The following is a 20,953-nucleotide window of genomic DNA, read 5'->3' on the forward strand; positions in this document are numbered from 1 at the left end:
GCTCGGTATGTATATTTTCTTTTTATATATATATTTTTCTATTTTAATATTAATATTATTTATTTTATTTGATATTTTGATATGAATTATTTTATTGATTTTTGTATAGGCAAATCCTAAGTTTAAAGCTATTAGAGGAAAACATCTTTATCACTTGGAAATTCTTAAAGAGATTTATGATAAAGATATAGCAAATAGAATGCGGGTTGAGACCGGTAAACAAAAAGTGAGAAGATGGGAAAAGGAAGATACACACGTTAATATTGATGACATTGATGAAATGCAAGTAAACAATGAGATGCATTTGGAGAATTTTAATCCCTTTGAATATGAAAGTATGCCAGCAAGCCCAACCTCACAAGCTCCACCATCATCTATTCCATCGGTGTCTAATACCTCATCTGCTAAAGGTAAAAAAAGAAAAGTGGCAATAATAGACGAGTATTCCCAAGATATGAAAGACATGACTATGGCAATGAAAGATATTGCAAATGCTATCATAAGTTCGCATCCTAAAGTTTGGAAGACATATGATATGAGGGAAGCTTTAACTAAATTAGGTTTGCAGGGCCGCTCATTTTGTGAAGCTCTTGAATGGCTTGTTACTCATCCTACTCTTCTTGGAGTATTTTTTGGCTTACCGGAAGAGCTTCGTCTTGAATGGTTGAGGGAAAAAATGGATTTTGAGTTTTAGAAATTTGTGGCAATGTTTTTAGATTTAAACTAATGTTTTCTTTTTATGTTATACTTAGTATGATGAAATCTCTACTATTTAGACTTTTATGTTATGTTTAGCGTGATGGAAACTCAAAACTTCTATGAGGGTCATGTGAGGTTGATTTATTGATATGGATTATGAGTATTTTGTTTTAAATTAAACTTTGTTATGTTTATGGCTTATGGGGTTATCTCTTTTTTATTTTTATTGTTTTTTAACAAAAACATGATCATATCAAATGAGTGTCATAATCACACACAAATAAGATTATAGAAAAAAAATGAAAAAGTTATGAGATGTTGATTTTTTTAAAAAATAATTTAAATTTCTAATTTTTAAAAAAATTCCACCTATCATGATTTTATGGGTGAGATGGATCTAATTGATGAGGTTGTGTTAGACCAATTTTACTTATAAGTGATTTATATAATTATATTATCTAATTTAATTGATAAATAAAATTATACTTAATATTTATTGAGGGGTAAAAATGTCTTAGAGAAATAATCTAATTTATCAACAAGTCATTCCAAACAATAGAATTCAATTCTATCTCATTAAATGAGTTAGTTGTTCCAAACTATGGAATTGAATTCTATTTCTTTAGGAATTCATTTCTTGATGAAATTGAATTCTAATTCCATCATTTAAAGGTGTCCAAACAGGCAGTAAGGTTAGGTTGCCTCCCAACAAGCGCTCTTTTAGTGTCATTAGCTTGACATGTTGTTCTTCACTTTCTTCCTTTTCTTCCAGTTTGTTAAGAGGAATGACCTCAAGGAGAGATGAACTAGCTAGTGTCCCCTATCTTGGTCTCTCCTCAGCAAGCTTTCTTTTGTTAATGGCTTGATTGAGCTTGCTTGCTGGATCAGGGGTAGGATTGGTGCTCTTGTTAGTTGCCTTCACTTCTTGGATATCAAGACTTGGTGGTTGTGTGATTGTTGGAGTATTTTCTTCATCAAAAGCCTTTTGAATTGGTTGTTCCATGAGCCCTTCCTTTATGCACTTCTCTGCTTCAATTGAGTGTGACTTCTCTTGAGTGTCCTCCTCACTTTCTTGCTCCTTCACTCCTTCCTTTGCACTCAACATTTGACTTAATAGCACTTTCATGGAGGAGGTTTATTGTTCTTCTCAAGATTTCTTCATCTCCTCTTCATATCTTTCAATCATGGATTCAAGTGCTGAGACATCTTGGTTCAGGGAAGTTTGTGAGGGCCATGGTTCCCTTCTCATCTCAAGTGGCTTTTGTAGATATGCAACCTCAGGTTCAATTACCTTCACTACCTCTTCCTTCTTTACTGAAAATTCACTTGACACAGAGACCTCTTCTTCTTGCTTTTCTACTTCCTCCTTTACATCTACCAATTGGTCTTCATCTTTCTTGCTTAGCAGTTCTGAGTGTTTCCTTATTTTCTCCAAGTGCTCATCCATCTTCTTAAAGAGGATCTCTTGCTCTTTCCAGGATTGTTCTTGCCTTTCCAATAATTCTCTGGATTTTTGAAGGGGGTCCTCAGCTGCTAGCTCAAAAGATGAAGGTTGAGAAAAGTTGTGTGGAAATGGATGTGTTGTGGTGAGGTTATTTTGAGTGGTATAGAATGAATTTTGTGAGTTAGGAAATGAATTTTGTGAATGTTAAAATGAGTTTTCTGTGTAGTGGAATAAATCTTGATGAACTGAGTTGTATGGCTCTTGGGGGGAATTTTTTATTGAGACAAAATCAAGTGATGAAGGATTTTCATATGAGAAGCTGTGATGTGAGGTTGGACAATTTAGCATGAAAGAAATAAAGGTTTGCTCAAGTGATGATGGCTCTTGACTAATGGAGTATGATACATTGGGTGCTCTCTGATTTTGATCCTTCCAAGCACAACTTGAAGAATTATGGAAGTCTTCACAGTATGGATCATCTTGTGGCATTGGAGGACAATCTTGCATGAATTTATTGAAAGTGTATTCCAGTAAAGATGTCTCTTGATGAACAAAGTATGGATCACTAGGATCTCTTTGATTTTGACATTCCCAGCCACAAAATGAGTAGTTGTTAGACTTATCAAAATCTGGATCATATTGTGTCTCTGGGAAATGTCCCATTTCAACTAATTGTTCACACTCTTGTTGACATGTCCAGACACCATGAGGGTAATGACTGATGACAAGTCATCTTATGCTAGCTTTTCAAGCATTTTTCACTTGTTTCATTATATTTTATGCACTTTCTTGCATTATAAGTAAGTGATTTGGAGTGGAATTGCATGGTTTTGTTGAATCAATCAACCATTCTTTATTTGACACTAAATCATAAGGTTTAAGCTAAAATTAATTAGTTTTTGAATGATTTATAAACCTTATGAATTTAGTGATACTTTGATTGGCTGTTTTGATTACTTGTAGGTGAAGAAGAGAAAGAAACAAGGAAAGCGTGGCCTAAGGAAGAAGAAAAGCATGGCCTATGAAAGAAGGAAAGCGTGGCGCATCAAAGGAGAAGCCATAGCGCTCTCTCTAAGAGCTCTGCACTCTCTATGAGAGCCCTACTCAAGGCCAAGGAAGCAAAGCAAGGAAGCTATGCTCTCCTTGTTAACCGAGCGCTACAAATAACAAAGGAAGCAAGGAAAAATCACAAAGCTCGGTTAACACCATTAACTTTATCAGGCTTCTACCAAAAGAAAATCAAGGTGCAACATTTGGGAGAGGCTTCACAAGGTTTTGAACCCATGACCTAAGGAGCAAGAAGAAGCGCTCCTTGCAAGGAAAACAAGCAAAAATTGGCTGAAATGCATTCATGGAGGTTCGAACCAAGGAGCTGGAGGAGCGCTACCCTTGGTAGTCCCTCAAATTTAGCGCTGAAGTGATTCCACCAGGGCTCAAACCTAAAGTCTCACCCCAAGCAAAGAGAGCTGCGCTCTCCCCATGCACTGAGTGCCACTCTTCAAGTAGCACCAAGGAGCTTGTCACGCACCAAATTAGACACGAACAAGGCTTGGAAGCTGTGCTCTTGGCAACAACCGAGCGCACCAACAAGGCAGCATTGGCACGCAACAAAACAAGGCAAGGCCAAAGCCCAGGGAGAATTGCGCTCATTCTACCAACCGAGCATGACCCTGGGAGTGGACCATGATTCAAAAATTCAACAAAAATCATTTAAATTCAATTCTTCACCAAATTAAAAAGTCCATTCCAAATTCTAAAATCCAAAAATAGGAAGTGTATAAATAGAAGTTAGTTTAATTTAGGAAGGACCTTTGGACATTTTTCCTTTGGACTTTTGAACTTTTTGAGATTTTTATCTTTCATTTTGGGAGTTCAATTTTAGCTTTTAGCTTTGGGTTTGGGAATTGAGAAGAGAAGTGAATTCTCTTGCTCTTTATTCCTGCTTCTACTCTCTTCATTTTTAGTTTTGAATATTGGATTGAGAATTGAAGGAATTCTGTTTCATTCTTGATCTGAGATCTCTCTTTGTTTATTTACTGCATAATTTCAAAGAATTGTGATTTGGATCCAAGGTTTCTTTACTGTTTTCATCTTTTATTTCTTCTGCAATTATTCTCTGTTGGATTAAGGAAGGAATTGAGATTTAGACTTGTTCTCTAGTCTCATCCAATCCCTGAGATCTTTAACTTCTCTTTCAGTTAATGCAATTTAGCTACATTTACTTTCTGTTTTACTTTTTCAAGCAATTCTTCTTTACTGTTTAGATCTACTACTCTTTAATTCATCTTTTACTTCTCTGTTGAATGCCATTTACTTTCTTCTGTTTAATTTCTGAAATCCCAGCTCCCAAAGCCCTTTATGATTCAAGAAATTTACATTTCTTACAATCTAAGCTTCTGCTATTTACATTTCTTGCAATTTAAGCTTCTGTCATTTATATTACTTGCACTTTAAGATTCAGCTTCTTTATTTCATTTGCCCTTTAATTTACTGTCAATTATCCCTCTCCCTTTAAATTTCATGCAATTTAGTTTTTGTTTAATACAAATCACTCAAATCAAAACTTGTTTACTTGACTAAATCAACCACCTAACTAAAATTGCTCAATCCTTCAATCCCTGTGGGATCGACCTCACTCATGTGAGTTATTATTACTTGAAGCGACCCGGTACACTTGTCGGTGAGTTTTGTGTTGGATCATTTTCCACGCATCAATGACACAAATCATCTTGTGGTTCTGGATCATATCTTATGTGAATTGCTTGATCAATTTGTGGCTCTGGAGCAAATCTCCATGGATTGGAGTGCTCAGAATTTGCAATTTCTTGGTGATATTTCCATCCATCATTAGAGTAATGACTTGAATCATATTGTGATGGTGGGCAATATCCCATGAAGTTTGTTTGATCAAGAGATAAATTGAACTCCATTTAAATTTTGTAAAACACAACACCAGTGAAAATTAAAATTCATGTCACAGTTGAGAATTTCTTAGTGAGGCAATAACTCAAACACCTTGGATTCAGCTCAAATCAGAAATTAAAAGAACAAAAACAAAGAAAATGCTTAATCTAGACTTCTTACCCACTTAATCATTGTCGATCTAAATCAATCCTCGGCAACGGCGCCAAAAACTTGATGAGGGTAAAACGATTCCACACAAACTCACCGGCAAGTGTACTGGGTCGCATCAAGTAGTAATAACTCACAAGAGTGAGGTCGATCCCACAGGGATTGATGGATCAAGCAATTTTAGTGAGTGATTAGTTTAGTCAAGCTAACATTGGTGAATTGGATGAAATTGAACTGGCAGAAAGTAAATTGCAATGAATTGTAAATTGCAGAAAGTAAAGTGGACAGAAGCTTAAATTGGCAGAAGCTTAAAGAGTAAGACAAGTGAATTGTATCAAATGTAAAGGGGACTGAGTGCTGGAAAATTAAATAAAAGTAGTAAAGCAAGCAATTGAAGAGATATTGAGAACAAGTGACTGGAAATTTAAGTTGCAGGAAGAGTAAATTCATATTACAACAAGAATTATAAAATGCAGAACACTTGCAGAATAATTAAATTGCATAAAAGTAAATTGGAAGCAATTAGAACAGAAGATTTAAATTCAAGCTCAATGTAAACTGAAGTGTATAATTGCAGAAAGGAAAATGTAGCAGAAGAGAAAATTGTAGCAGAGAAATAGAAATTGCATAAAGCTAAATTGAATTCTGAAATGTTGAGTGTAGAAAAATTAAAAGTGTATCCAAGAGAGTTTTCTATTCTACTCCTACTCCTACTGCTCTCTAGCAGAGCCAGCCTCTTTTAAAAATGAAACATATGCCTTTATATAGGCTTCACAAAATAAAAATGAAATTGAAATTGAAAACAAATTACAATTAAATAAAATTCCTAATCTAACTAATCCTTGTGCCTTTGAGTGATGTCAATTGGGCTTTGCTTGCTTTGGATTTGAATGAGAGTGGATCCGGATGCATTTGGTGACTTGGGTCTGTGAAGAATTGGATCCAAGATGGCACTTGATGGCATGGGTTAGGAGTGGCTTGGTGACACTCCCAGGGGAGCGCTCCGTTTGGAAAAGTGAACGTTGTGTTCACTTGCCTTGCGCCAATTTTTGGTGCGCGCTTTGGCCTCTCCACTAGCGTTCACAATTTGAGTGCTACTTCCCTCATTGGATGCGCACCATTCTCTTGCTGGGCGTTCACTTCATTGAACGCTGTGCTTCCTTAATTGAGCGCTATGCTCTTTGGGCGCTTGGTCAAAAGCCTTGCCTCACAAGGAAAACCAGAAAAAAGTTAAATTAGTGAACGTAGTGCTCACTAGCTTGAACGCTTGCTTCCTTTTTTTTGTTCCCAAGTCTTGTAGCGTTACTTTGCTTAATGAAGCGTTTTCTTTAATGAACACTAGCTCATTTATTTCCTTGCCTTGTCTTCACGCAAAAGTGAACAAATGTGAACGCCACGTTCACTTTGGATTTGAACGCTAGGTTTCCTTGCTTCACTTTTCTTTTAGGTTTGCCTTAGCTTTAATAATGTATGCATGCTTTTATTTAATTAATTAGAATGCCATGCATTAATATAAGCTTTGTTTGTTCATTTGCCAATTGCATTAGAAATGTATGACTTTAATTAATAATGCTTAATGCATTAACGTTAAAGCATTCATTCATTTAATGCCTTCATTCATTAGCATTAGTAATTAATTGTTTCATGCATGCATGCTTTCATTATATTATTACATTTAATTAGTAATGCCAATTATTAACATAGCATTCATTTATTTCATTCATTTGGCATTATTAGTTAAATGTTTCATGCATGCATAAACCTTAATACATGATAATTCATGATAATGCATGCATACAGCATTAATAATTAAATGCATGCATGCTTTAGTTATTAATGCATCTATATCATGTCACTAATGCCAAGGCTCCATGGTCATGGGCCACGCTTTTATTAAAAGCGTGGCCTAAGGTTCTAAAGCGTACTCAATCTTCAAAGCGTGTCCAAAATTCCTCTTTTCTTCTTTTTAGCTTATTTTGTGCTTTTTTTTTTGTTTTTTTTCTTTTTATTTCCTACAAAGTTTATAAAATCAAAAGATCAAAGAAATATACCATTTAAGCACAAAAGAATTCAATATTTAAGCACTAATCATCAATTTCTTATATGAAAAAGCATAGAAAAATATGACATGATGACATGTCATCAATAAGCTTCTAATCTGAATTCCTCTAGCTCATTGAGTTGCAATAGCCTTTTCTCTCCTACTACTTGAGGGTCAAGATTGAGGAGCTTAGTGGCCCAATAAGTTTTATGTTCTAACTCCACAGGAAGGTGACAAGATTTGCCATAGATTAGCTGAAATGGTGACTTCCCAATTGGAGTTTTGAATGCTGTTCTGTATGCCCACAGAGCATCATCCAATTTTCTTGCCCAGTCTTTCCTTGTGATCCCTACTGTCTTCTCTAGAATTTTCTTCAGCTCCCTATTTGCTAATTCAGCCTGGCCATTAGTCTGAGGGTGATATGGTATGGCTACTTTGTGAATTACTCTATATTTGTGAAGCCGCTTTTCCATCTGTTTGTTGCAAAAGTGGCTGCCACCATCACTAATAAGGCCTTTAAGTACCCCATATCTAGTGAAAATGTGTCTCTTAAGAAATTGAAGAACAATCGGTGCATCACAGGTAGTTGTTGCTATGGCTTCCACCCATTTCGAGATATATTCCACTGCCATCAGAATGTATTTGAAAGAATAGGATGGAGGAAAGGGGCCTATGAAATCTATGCCCCAGAGATCAAACAGTTCTACTTCCAAAATGAAGTTTTGAGGCATTTCATTTCTCTTTGTCAACCCTCCATCTCTTTGACATTCATTGCATTGGTGCACAAACTCTCTGGCATCTTTGAATATAGTTGGCCAATAAAATCCACTTTGAAGCACTTTAGCTGCCGTTCTTTCTGGTCCAAAATGTCCACCATAAGCTGAACCATGACAGTGCCACAATATATCTCTCATCTCATTTTCAGGGATGCACCTTCTAATCATCCCATCTGGACACCTCTTAAACAAAAATGGCTCGTCCCACAAGAATTTCTTGGCTTCATTACACAGCTTCTTCACTTGTTGCTTGGTAAACTCTTGAGGAATCTTCCTTCCCACCTTATAGTTTGCAATGTCAGTAAACCAAGGTGCCTGCTGGATTTGAAGAAGATATTCATCTGGAAATTTTTTATTCACTGGTTGTGGTGTATCTTGGTTAGCTTCTTGTGATAGTCTTGACAAATGGTCTGCCACTTGGTTCTCATTCCCTTTCCTATCTCTCACTTCAATATCAAATTCTTGTAGCAGCAGCAACCACCTAATAAGCCTTGGTTTTGAATCCTGTTTAGACATGAGATACTTGAGAGTAGCATGATCAGTATATACTATAACTTTTGAACCAATCAAGTATTGTCTAAATTTATCAAATGCATATACAATTGCCAAGAGTTCTTTCTCAGTGGTGGTATAGTTTTTCTGTGCTTCATTCAACACCTTACTGGCATAGTATATAACATGATGCAGCTTGTCTTTCTTTTGCCCCAATACATCACCAATTACAAAGTCACTTGCATCACACATGAGTTCAAAAAGTAATTCCTAATCTGGGGGGTGTGATGATTGGTGCTGTAGTGAGTTTTCTTTTTAAAGTTTCAAAGGCATGCTTGCAATTGTCATCAAAGATGAAAGGATTGTCAATCACTAGCAGATTGCTCAGTGGTTTGGCTATTTTTGAAAAATCTTTGATGAATCTCCTGTAAAAACCAGCATGTCCAAGAAAATTTCTCACTGCTTTCACATTAACAGGTATAGGAAGCTTTTCAATGATTTCTATTTTTGCTCTGTCAACTTCTATACCCTTGCTTGAAACCTTATGCCCAAGAACTATCCCTTCAAGAACCATGAAATGGCATTTCTCCAAATTCAGTACCAGATTAGTTTCTTGGAATCTTTTCAAGACAAGAGTTAAATGATGCAAGCAGGTATCAAATGAATTGCCAAAGACAGAAAAATCATCCATGAAGACTTCTACAATTTTTTCCACCATGTCAGAAAATATAGAAAGCATACACCTTTGAAAAGTTGTAGGGGCATTGCATAGCCCAAAGGGCATCCTTCTGTAGGCAAAGGCTCCAAATGGACATGTGAATGAGGTCTTCTCTTGGTCCTTGGGATCTACCACTATTTGATTGTACCCATAATACCCATCCAGGAAGTAGTAATAGGCATGACCAGCCAATCTTTCCAGCATCTTATCAATAAAAGGGAGAGAAAAATGATCTTTCCTTGTAGCCTCATTCAGCCTTCTATAATCTATGCTCATCCTCCACCCTGTCACTGTCCTTGTCGGAATGAGTTCATTCTTCTCATTGAAGATGACAGTCATGCCACCTTTCTTTGGCACCACTTGAACTGGGCTTACCCAAGGGCTGTCAGAGATTGGGTATATGATTCCAGCATTCCACAGATTCATCACTTCTTTTTGAACCACCTCCTTCATGGCTGGGTTAAGCCTTCTTTGGGGTTGTACTACAGGCCTTGAGTCTTCCTCCAACAAAATCTTGTGAATACAGATGGCAGGGCTTATGCCCTTGATATCATCAATTGTCCATCCCAAGGCTGTCTTGTGAGCTTTCAGCACTTCAACTAGCTTTGTTTCTTCTTCCATGTTTAAGGAAGAATTGATGATCACTGGCAGGGCCTCTTTTTCTCTAAGAAATATATACTTGAGATGAGGGGGGAGAGGCTTTAATTCTTGTTTTGGCCTTTCCTCTATCTTGCCTTCGAAGGAGATTTCTGCTACTCCTTCTTCTATGATGTCTTGTTCCACTTTTGTTTCCTCTTCATGTTCTTCCTGATCATTGACTTCAATTAACTCCCCCTCCACTTCTTCTACCATTTTCACCCTCATATGCTTTTCCTTTTCAGGGGGATGTTGCATAGCTTTAAAGACATTGATGATCATTTTTTTATCATGCACTCTGAGGGTCATTTCTCCTTTCTCCACATCAATTATAGCACTTGCTGTGGCTAAAAAGGGTCTCCCCAAGATGATTGAGTTGTGTCCTTCTTCTTCCATGTCCAAGATGACAAAGTTAGCAGGGAAAATGAACTCTCCAATCTTCACCAATAAATTTTCTACAACTCCATTTGGTATCTTGAGTGATCTGTCAGCCATTTGAAGTGACATTCTGGTGGGTTTAACTTCCTCTATTGAAAGCTTTTTCATTAGTGAGAGAGGCATCAAATTGATGCTGGCTGCTAAGTCACAGAGAGCTTTTTCCAAGGTTATGTTGCTTATGGTGCAAGATATGATGAAACTCCCAAGATCTTTGAGTTTTGGTGGGAGTCCTTTTTGAATCACTACACTGCACTCTTGTGTTAAGATCACTGTCTCCTTCTCATTCCAGCTTCTCTTCTTGTTGATGAGTTCCTTTAGAAATTTTGCATACAGATTCATTTGCTCCAATGCTTCAGCAAGTGGGATGTTGATTTCCAGCTTCTTAAAAACTTCCAGAAATTTGGGAAACTGTTGATCCTTGAGCTCTCTTTGCAATCTTTGAGGGTATGGCAGAGGTGGGATGTAATGTTTAACTTCCTTCCTCTATTCTTGTTGAGGCTCTATTATGACTTGTTTTCCCTTCTTTGAGGCTTTAGACTCTTCGTTATTCTTTCTGAGCTCTTCCTGGTCCTTCTCTTTAATTGTCACTTCTTCCTTGCTGTTAGCCTTATAATCCTCTGATGGCTTCTTGTTAGCTTCTTTGTTATTCTGATCTCCAATGTCTTTCCACTCCTAAATTGAATTGCTTTACATTCTTCCTTAGGGTTGGGAATAGTGTCACTTGGCAGTGCATTGGTTGGCCTTTCAGCTACTGTTTGCTTGGACAATTGCCTAATTTGTCTTTCCAGGTTTCTCAGTGAAGCTTCATGGTTTTTGTTGGCCAATTCTTGATGCTTGATCATTTTCTCCATCATCATCTCCAAGTTGGAGATTCTTTGAGATTCTTGAGGTGGTTGTGACTGAGTATGGGATGTAGATGGGGGATGAAAGTTTTTTTGGCTGGTTGATGGGTTATTGGGTGGATAGAAGTTGGATTGGGGTTGATTATTTTGTGATTTTCTGTATGGATTTTGGTTAGTATTTTGATGGTTTTGGTAGTTTGTGTTGTGGAAGTTATTTTGGTTGGAGTTCCTTTGCCAAGGTTGCTGGTTCTGGTTCTCTCCCCATTTCAGATTGGGGTGGTTTCTCCAAGATGAGTTGTAGGTGTCTCCGTGAAAATCATTTGGTCCAGAACCTTAATTTTGCATGTACTGCACTTGTTCAGGCTGTTGTTCTTCATAGCTTTCCTCCTGCTGTCCCCACACCACTGGTGGTTGATTAGTTTTGCTTACTACTGCAAGCTGTAATCCATCGATCCTCTTTGTCATCATTTCAATTTGTTGTTGAAGCTGCTGGTGCATGAGTTTATTCTGAGCTAATATTGTATCAACTCCCTCAAGTTCAAATACACCTTTCTTTGGAGCTTCTTGCCTTTCAGAGGAGTAGAAGTACTCATTGTTGGCCACCATGTCTATAAGATCATGTGCCTCTTGAGCAGTTTTCATCATTTGCAAAGATCCTCCTGATGAATAATCCAAAGCTTTCCTCAAAGGCAAGGATAAGCCTTCATAGAAATTTTACAACTCCACCCATTCACTGAACATTCCTTCTGGACACCTTCTGATCAAAGCTTTATACCTCTCACAGGCTTTATACAATGATTCTCCTTCTAACTGTCTGAAGGTTTGCACATCAGTTTTTAGCTTAAAGACTCTTTGCGGTGGATAGAATTTGGCTAGAAATTTGCTCACTAGATCATCCCAGTTGGTGATGCTTTCTTTAGGGAAGGTTTCTAACCAATGTGTGGCTTTGTCTCTCAGTGAAAATGGGAATAACAGGAGTTTATAGATGTCAGGGTGGACTCCATTAGTTTTGATAGTGTCACAAATTCTCAAAAACACGGAGAGGTGTTGGTTTGGATCTTCAGCAGCACTTCCTCCATATTGACAATTATTTTGAACCAGGGTAATCAATTGAGGCTTGAGTTCGAAGTTATTAGCATGGAAATTGGGGGTTAAGATACTGCTCCCACAATTCCTTGGGTTGGGGATAGTGTAGGAGGCTAAAACACTTCTCTGAGGCTGGCCATTGTTGTTGGCCACATCCTCAGGTGGATTTGGGATGTTACCCTCCATCTCTTGATCCTCTTCTTCTGATTCTTCTTCTCCAATAACTCCTTTCCCTCTTGCTTCTCTTCTTCTTCTAAAAAATGTTCTCTCTGGCTCAGAATCGAAGGAGGTGGATTCACCTCTTCTTCTTCCTGGCATACAACACAAACAAACCCAGAAAACTAAAATAAAACACTCTGCTCCTAGAGTGTGGTTAAGATTAGTTGAAACAAAATCTCAAACAGTTAAAATGCTTAACAAAAACAAAGAAAAAGTGCTTAATCTAGATTATCACCTAATTAATCATTGTCAATCTAAATCAATCCCCGGCAATGCACCAAAAACTTGATGAGGGAAAAACGATTCCACACAAACTCACCGGCAAGTGTACCGGGTCGTATCAAGTAGTAAAACTCACAAAAGTGAGGTCGATCCCATAGCGATTGATGGATTGAGCAACTTTAGTATGGTGATGAATTTAGTTAAGCGAATATTTGGTAAATTTGGTGAAATTTTGATTAACAGAAAGTAGATTGCAAAAAGCTAAAGTGCAGAAAGTAAATTGGCATAAAAGTAAACTGCTGGAAATTTAAATGGCTGAAACTTAAAGTGCAAGAAATTGAAAGGGCTGAAACTAAATTGCAAGAAAGGTAAATAACTGAAACTTAAAGTGCAAGTGATTTAAATTGCAGAATCTAAATTGCCAGGAAACTTAAATTGCATGAATAATAAAGGAATTTGGGTATTGGAAATCACAACAAAACTGAAAAATGTAACTGCAGTAAATCAGAGAACTCTCAGATGAAGAAATCCAGAAAATAGATCAATTAGAACTTTAGTTCCAGAACAGAAATGGAAGAGTGCAGAAGAATCAAAACAGAATGGATAACTAAAATCTCAATTGCTCTCTTAACAAAGCAGGAAAGAAGAAATTGTAGAGGAAAGCAAAACAGAAGGAAAACTAAGATTAGATCTCAAATTCTTAGAATTATAAAAAGGAAAAGTAAAAGATGATTTCAAGATGAAGAAATTCAGAAGAATTCTTCAATCCCAATTCCCAGACCCAAAATAGAAAATAGAAGTTACAAAAGAAGAAAAATAAAACCGAAAGGAAAATTTAGATCTGATCTCTATTTCTAAAATTCTAGCAAATGAAAATTAAAAGCAAGCTCCCCTATGAAATCAAATTAATCTCTATTTATACACTTTCCAATTCTGTCATCCAGTACTTTGGAGTGGGCTTTTTGGCCTGTGAAGAAGTGGATCAAAATCGCACTTGGTTGCTGCTTCCAGGGGAACGTTGCGTTCTCAAAGTGAGCGCAGTGTTCATTCATCCACGCGTACGCATCTCTGACGCGTGCGCGTCCTTTTTCCTTTTTGTTCATTGATGCGTACGCGTCATGTACGCGTGCGCGTCACTATCAGTCTTCAGCTCCCACCATGCTCGCACGCCCCTTTCACGCGTATGCGTCTTCAATGGCGTTCACTTAGTGAGCGCTACGTTGGCTTGATGAACGCTGCCTACGCGTGCGCGTCCTCTGCGCGTGCACGTAGGTAGCAAAATAAAAATTCCAAGCTTTAGCTCCACCCACGCGTGCGCGTGATTCCTCTTAGGTGCTCCATCGACACGTGCGCGTCATGCACGCGTGCGCGTCGATTGCAGAACTTTGCCTCCAAATTTCAATCTACCCGAAAACACGGAGTAAATGAACATAGCGTTCTCTTTGAAAACGAGCACCAACCACTACCACGCGTACGCGTCATGCACGTATACGCGTGGATCTCCAAATTTCGTTGCCTGACACGTAAGCGTCCCGTACGTGTGTGTGCCGCTACTGAGCGTGGCGTTCTTTCTTTGAACGCAACGTTATCCTGTAGTGCTTCTCCTTCTCTTCATTTCTCACCTAAAATCAACCAAACAAGCAATCAAAGTCTCACCAAAATCATAAGAATTGGCCTCATTCATGATAATCCCTTAATTCTTGCATAAATCTCATGATTTTGTATAAAATAAATGATGTTTGATTGAATTAAAATAATCATGAAATTCCACTCCAACTACTAACTTATTGTGCAAGAAAATGCATAAAACCTAATGAAACAAATGAAAAATGCTTGTGAAACTAGCATAAGATGACTTGTCATCACTATGTTATTTCATTGAATAAGTGTGAGAAAAGGTGATAAAATCCCCTCAATTCAGCATTAGATGCCCCACGAAATAGTGGTGCATCAAATCTCTCCACACTTAAACCAAGCATGTCCTCATGCTAAATCAAGAAAGAGACAAAGGGTATCATCAATTATTAAATGCAAACTAACTAGATGCAAACCAACTAAATGCAACTATCCAAATGAATGCAACTATTTAGTCAAAATAATTCAATTTCCAAGAAAGCATATATGAGCATAAGGGCTCAAGCAATAGCAATAAAATTAAATCCACAATTGAATTGAGTTATTAAAAGATTTTACAAACTTGCTAGAAAAGTGATGATCATGGTGAAAATATGTAATTAAGCAATCAAACCCTCACCGGATGTGTATCCGCTCTAATCACTCAAGTGTATGGGGTTGATTCACTCAATTCTCTCCTAATCATGCTTTCCAATGTTTGTTTTTCTTCTAACAATCAACAATTATTTCATGCATGCATACAATTATCATGAGGACTTTCCATAGGTTGTAATGGGGCTAGGGTAAAGGTAGAATGCATATGGTTAAGTGGACTAGAATTTGAATCTTTGATTAACTTAAACTTCCCACCTAACCTATATAACAACCTATACAATTTCAAAGCTAACCTAACTACCCATTCTTCACTTTTTCACACACTCATGCATTCTTTTCTTGATCACAATTCATATGCATTGATTATTATTAGACTTCACTTTGGAACATTTTGTCCCCTTTTTATTGCTTTTCTTTCTCTTTTCTTTTCTATTATTCCTTTTTTTCTTATATATATATTTTTTCTAATTATTTTTCTAATTTTTTTAAACTAGAATATATACCAAAGAATCAATGCATATGATTTAAACATAATTAATACATGAGTATGTACCCAATTTCCATGATTTTCAATGAAAATACAAAACTATCCTTTTACCTCAACCAATCTCCCAAATTTTCCTACACTTGAATGATACACACTCACTAGCCTAAGCTAATCAAAGATCTAAATTAAGGGACATTTATTATTTTTCGCTTTAAGGCTTGTAATGTGCTAAATTAAGAACAAGTGGGTTTATCGTAGGCTCAAAATTGGCTAACAATGGAAGATAAAAGGTAGACTATCTGGGTAAGTGAGCTCAATGAAACAACGGCCTCAATCATATAAATGCATGTATACACAAAATAATGGACATAAAGAATCAAACAAATCAAAGATTACAATCATAGAAAGAGAATAATACACTCAAGAAGGAAAATAAGTGGTTATATGATGTAACCACACAATTAGGCTCAAATCTCACAAGCTTGTGTTCTTAGCTCAAAAATCATGTTCCACAATATGTAGTTCAAGCAAGTTCAATGAAAAAATTTTACTCAAATCAATTGAAGTGTCAATGCCCTATAGATAAATTCTTGAAAAATTTTATTATTTTGACTAAGCTTATTATGTGAATGCAAAACAAGAAAATGCGACAAAAAATCCTAAAAGACCTAAGAAATAAAATGCAAAAGTGTTGGGATTAGAAATTTGTCACCCAAAAATGCCGACTGGTCAGACGACCTCCCTACACTTAAAGGTTTGCACCGTCCTCGGTGCATCCAAAGATGAGCAAGGGGGTACGACGACTTGCTAAGTTGCTACCTTCAACTGGTAGATCAACCGGCTGCTGCATGTTCTTTTTCTCACTTTTGTTTTTGCTTATAATGACTCATCCTGAAAATAGAAGGCAGGATAGTAAGAAAAGTACATGCACAAGCAAGGAAGCATAAATTATTGGAATGAGGTAATAATCACTAGAATTGAGTGAGTGACCCAAAGTGTGACATGGATAAAAGTAAGTGTGCATTCTAAGTTGCACGCGGTTTAGAACACACACACTAACATAAAAAACTATGTCACAGTTACACGAAAAGGAACAAGCACTTCACTCATCCTAATGTGCTTGAGATGCTCTTAACTCGTTGGTTAAGACAACCAACCAAGCAATAAAGAGGCATGAAAGCATTCAAGCCAAAAACATATGGATGCATATGATTAAGAAACACAATGCATTAAGATAAATGCATAACATCCATCAAGAAATTACCTAATCAAAGAAAAGAGTTCAAATCACATGGTGGCCAAATCATGCAATTCAAAAAAATTCAGAAACTTGAAGGCAATATCACATGTACTTGGTATTCACAAAGGTTAAGCACGAAAAATTCAAAACCAAGTAATGAATTGTAACCTCACAAGAGAATCCAATAATAACAATTAACAACAATGATGTTAAACTAACATCGCATCAATAATCAGCAGCAAGAGATAGTAAACAAGATTAACAATCTAACACTTATAATGAAAAACAACAAATTAAATGAAAATTTAACTAACTAAAAAACAAATTATCTAAAAGGAATGGTTATAAATGGTGATTGGTAGTGTTGGATGATGGGTAAGAGAAGAGAAGAAGAGAGGAGAAGGAAAGAAATGGAAAGAAGTTAAGAAAAGAAGAGTAGTGAAATAGAGCGATCCACGCATATACGTCATATCACACGTGCGCGTGGGGTGGTGAAATAGGAGCGACGCGTACGCGTGGGTGACGCGTACGCATGATGGGTTATTCAGAGAGTCGATGCGTACGCGTGATGTAATGCGTACGCGTGGGTAGGCTTGTGCCTCGTGCACAAAGTTGGCACAAAGTAGGAACAACTCTCTGGATTCTGTATAGAGGTGAAAATGTTGGATCCACGTGTACGCGTGGGTGACGCGTGCACGTGGGTGATGGAAAAACTTGGGTCACACGTACACGTGGGTTGGTGCTTTATTTTTCAAAATTTTTCCATGTTTTGGCACCAAACCAAGCATTCCAAACCTCCAAACAACTACCAAAACACCATAAAACCTTATTTAACATACCACACTACCAACTAAACTCAACAAACCAATCAAAACATGAAATTAAACTAATTCTACCAATATTTACAAAAGGAAAAAAGGAAAGATGTTACCATGGTGGGATGTCTCCGACCTAGCACTTTTATTTATTGTCCTTAAGTTGTACTTATGGGGAGTTCCTCATCATGGTGGCTTGTGCTTAAACTCATCCTTGAACATTGATGACTTGCATCATCTACCCTTCTTTCTTGCATAAAGAGGATCATAAAAGAGCATAAATCTCAATTGATCATTGCAATTCATGCATTAATTGATGAATATTATGGTACATTGCTTTGAGATGAGTTACGCTGAATTTCAGGTGAAAAAGACATCAAAAATGGGAAAAAAAGCAACAAAGAAGCTGGGCGTGTGAAACTGGCGTGTTACTTGGAACAAACGCCACAAAAATTCATTGGCATGGCATGCCAGGAGCTGGGTGTGGCACACCAGTACTAAATTCCAGAGGAGAATTTTCAAGCATTCACAAGGGCGTGGCACGCCAGACCCTGGGCGTGCCACGCTAGTACAAAGTTCCAGAGAAGCAACAATGGAGGACACTAAAGGGGCGTGGCACGCCAGGCTGGGCGTGGCACGCCTAAACCATCACCTACTATGGGCGTGCCACTTTAGCCAAGGGGCGTGGCACGCCAGCTCATCACTCCAAGAGGAACCACCACTATGGTGCGGCATTTAGTATCGAAGGCGTGGCACGCCAGCCCCAAGAAGTCACTTGGGCGTGCCACTTGAGAAACCAGGCGTGGCACGCCAAGCTTGAGTAGTCTACAAATGTATGGGCGTGCCACTTGAACAGCATGGTGTGGCACGTTGGTACAAAATTCCAGAGAAAGGAGTTGAAGGCCATATAGGTCTGGGCGTGCCACTTGGTATCGAAGGCGTGGCACGCCAGGCTCTCATTCTCACTTTAGCGTGCCACTTGAGCAACCAGGCGTGGCACGCCAATGCACAAAGAGGCCAAAACAAGGGATGGGCGTGCCACTTGGTATCGAAGGCGTCGCACACCAGCCCAAGAATCTCACTATGGCGTGCCACTTGAGTGTTGGCGTGGCATGCCAGCTGCTGGAACCAAGGCAAGATCAAGGGCATGGCACGCCAGCCTCAAGGCGTGGTACGCTGGTACAAGTTTCCAGAGAGGATGAAGGAGGCCAAACACATGGGGTGCCACTTGGTGTCGAGGGCGTGGCATGCCACCCACTATTCCTCACTTAGGTGTGCCACTTGAATCCCAGGCGTGGCACGCCATTGTCATTCAGAAAGCAAGAGCCGTTGGGGCGTGCCACTTGAGTTCGTGGCGTGGCACACCAAACAGAAGGATCACTTGCCTCCAAAGGGCGTGGCACGCCAGACCTTGGGCGTGCCACGCCAGTTCAACTTCCCAGAGAGCTTGATCAAGCGTACAACAAGGGCGTGGCACGCCATACCCTGGGCGTGCCACGCTAGTTCAAGTCTCCAGAGGCAAGAAGAAGAGGAAAAAGGCTAGGGCGTGCCACTTCAGCTCGAAGGCGTGGCACGCCATGCTACATGGGCATTAAAAGACCCTGGGCGTGCCACTTGAGCTCGAAGGCGTGGCACGCCAGGGGTGTTACTAAAGAGGGGGTTAAGCAATTAGAGAGATTAGTCTTGGATTCACTTTTACACTTCATCATATTCTTTACTTTAGAGTACTTTTCTTTGAGCTATGAGTAGCTAAATTCCCTCTCATTGAGAGAGGGAGCTCTGTCGTACTTAATGAATTGATGATAGTGAAATTCTTCTTCTCTTCATCTTCTCTTTGATTTGCTAGAAGGAATTTCGTTTCTAATGCTTAGTGTTCAATTATCTTGGAATAGAGATTGAATGCAAAATGGGTTTCATGGGAACCTTGGGAAAGGAAACATGAAACCATGCTTGAAATCCCTTCTCACACTTGAGTAGGATCTGGGTTTTGGTGTTTAGATATGGTGACATATAATCCTCCCTCTACTTAGACCTATGATGACGTGTGGTATAATCAGGGACCAAGCATATCTCTTTTCATGAACAATTAAACCAAGGAATTGGCTATTGATCAAGATCTGAGAGATTGAGTCACCAGGGGATTGGGGCTCAATCAATCATGATTGCCAAGAGGTCAATGAGTTGTATGATTGAAGAGGATATAAGCTGAAATTGATCCAAAGAGATAACATCTCCTGATCTCAATGAATTTCCCCATTCTTATCTACCACTTTCTTTATAACTTGCTTTTACATTCTGCAATTCCCCATTCCCATTTACAATTAAGCCATTTATGATTCTGCACTTTACATTCTGTCATTTCCATTTCTGCACTTTATTGATTACCTTTACATTCTAGCCATTTACATTTCTGTCATTTATAATTCTGCAAATCACAATCTATTTGTTCCGCTTGACTAATTCATCAATTGATTAAAACTGCTCAAATTTGTCAATCTCTGTGGATACGATCTCACTCCACTGTGGGTTATTACTTGACGATAATTTTGGTGCGCTTGCCAAAAGAACTGATTCACCACTTTTTGAATGAGGGTGTGAATTGTACTCATCAAGTTTTATGGCGCCGTTGCGGGGGATTGGCTTAAATTTGACAGTGATTAAATTGATTGGAGAGCTAGATTAAGCAATTTAATTTTCTTGTTATTTTATTTTATTTTATTTTATTTTTCTAGCACTTTTTATCTTTCTTTCATCTCTGCTCTGAGTTCTATTTCTTTTTCATTGATTATTTTAGTTACCCATCATCCATATTTCCACTCTTCTAATTGTTCGATTAATTGCATCAACAAAGCTAACCACTAATCTCAACAAGATTTTTCTTACTTCACTTGTTCTCTGCAGGTTATCTACCAAGTGTATGACAGGTAGAAGAGGAGATACTTCATCTCCCTTTGATAGTGAAATTGAGAGGACCTTCCTTAGACTAAGGAGGGAAGCAAGAGGCAAAGGCATAGTTGGAGAGGAACTAGTGGAGGAAGATCTGCAAGCCACCATGGATGACGAAGTACAGGACAATGTTGGAGGAGATGCTGGAAATCATGTTGGACAAGAAAGGAGAGTCTTAGGGTCCTATATCAACCTAAATCCAGGAAATTGTGGCAGTAGCATCCTAAAGCCAACAATCCATGCTAACAATTTTGAGTTGAAACCTCAACTCATCATCCTTGTCCAGAATAATTGTTCATAGGGAGAAAGTGCCCAAGAAGACCCAAATCAATATCTCAACACATTCTTGAGGATATGTGATACTGTAAAGTCCAATGGGGTACACCCTGACAACTACAAGCTACTCTTGTTCCCTTTCTCACTCAGAGATAAGGCGGCAAAGTGGCTAGAGTCATTTTCCAAGGAGAGCCTAACCACATGGGAGGATGTTGTAAACAAATTCCTTGCCAGATTCTATCCCCCACAAAGAATCAACAGGCTAAGAGCTGAGG

The sequence above is a fragment of the Arachis ipaensis genome, chromosome B10 (assembly GCF_059453495.1).
Source record: "Arachis ipaensis isolate K30076 ecotype BB chromosome B10, ASM5945349v1, whole genome shotgun sequence".
NCBI lineage: Eukaryota > Viridiplantae > Streptophyta > Magnoliopsida > Fabales > Fabaceae > Arachis > Arachis ipaensis.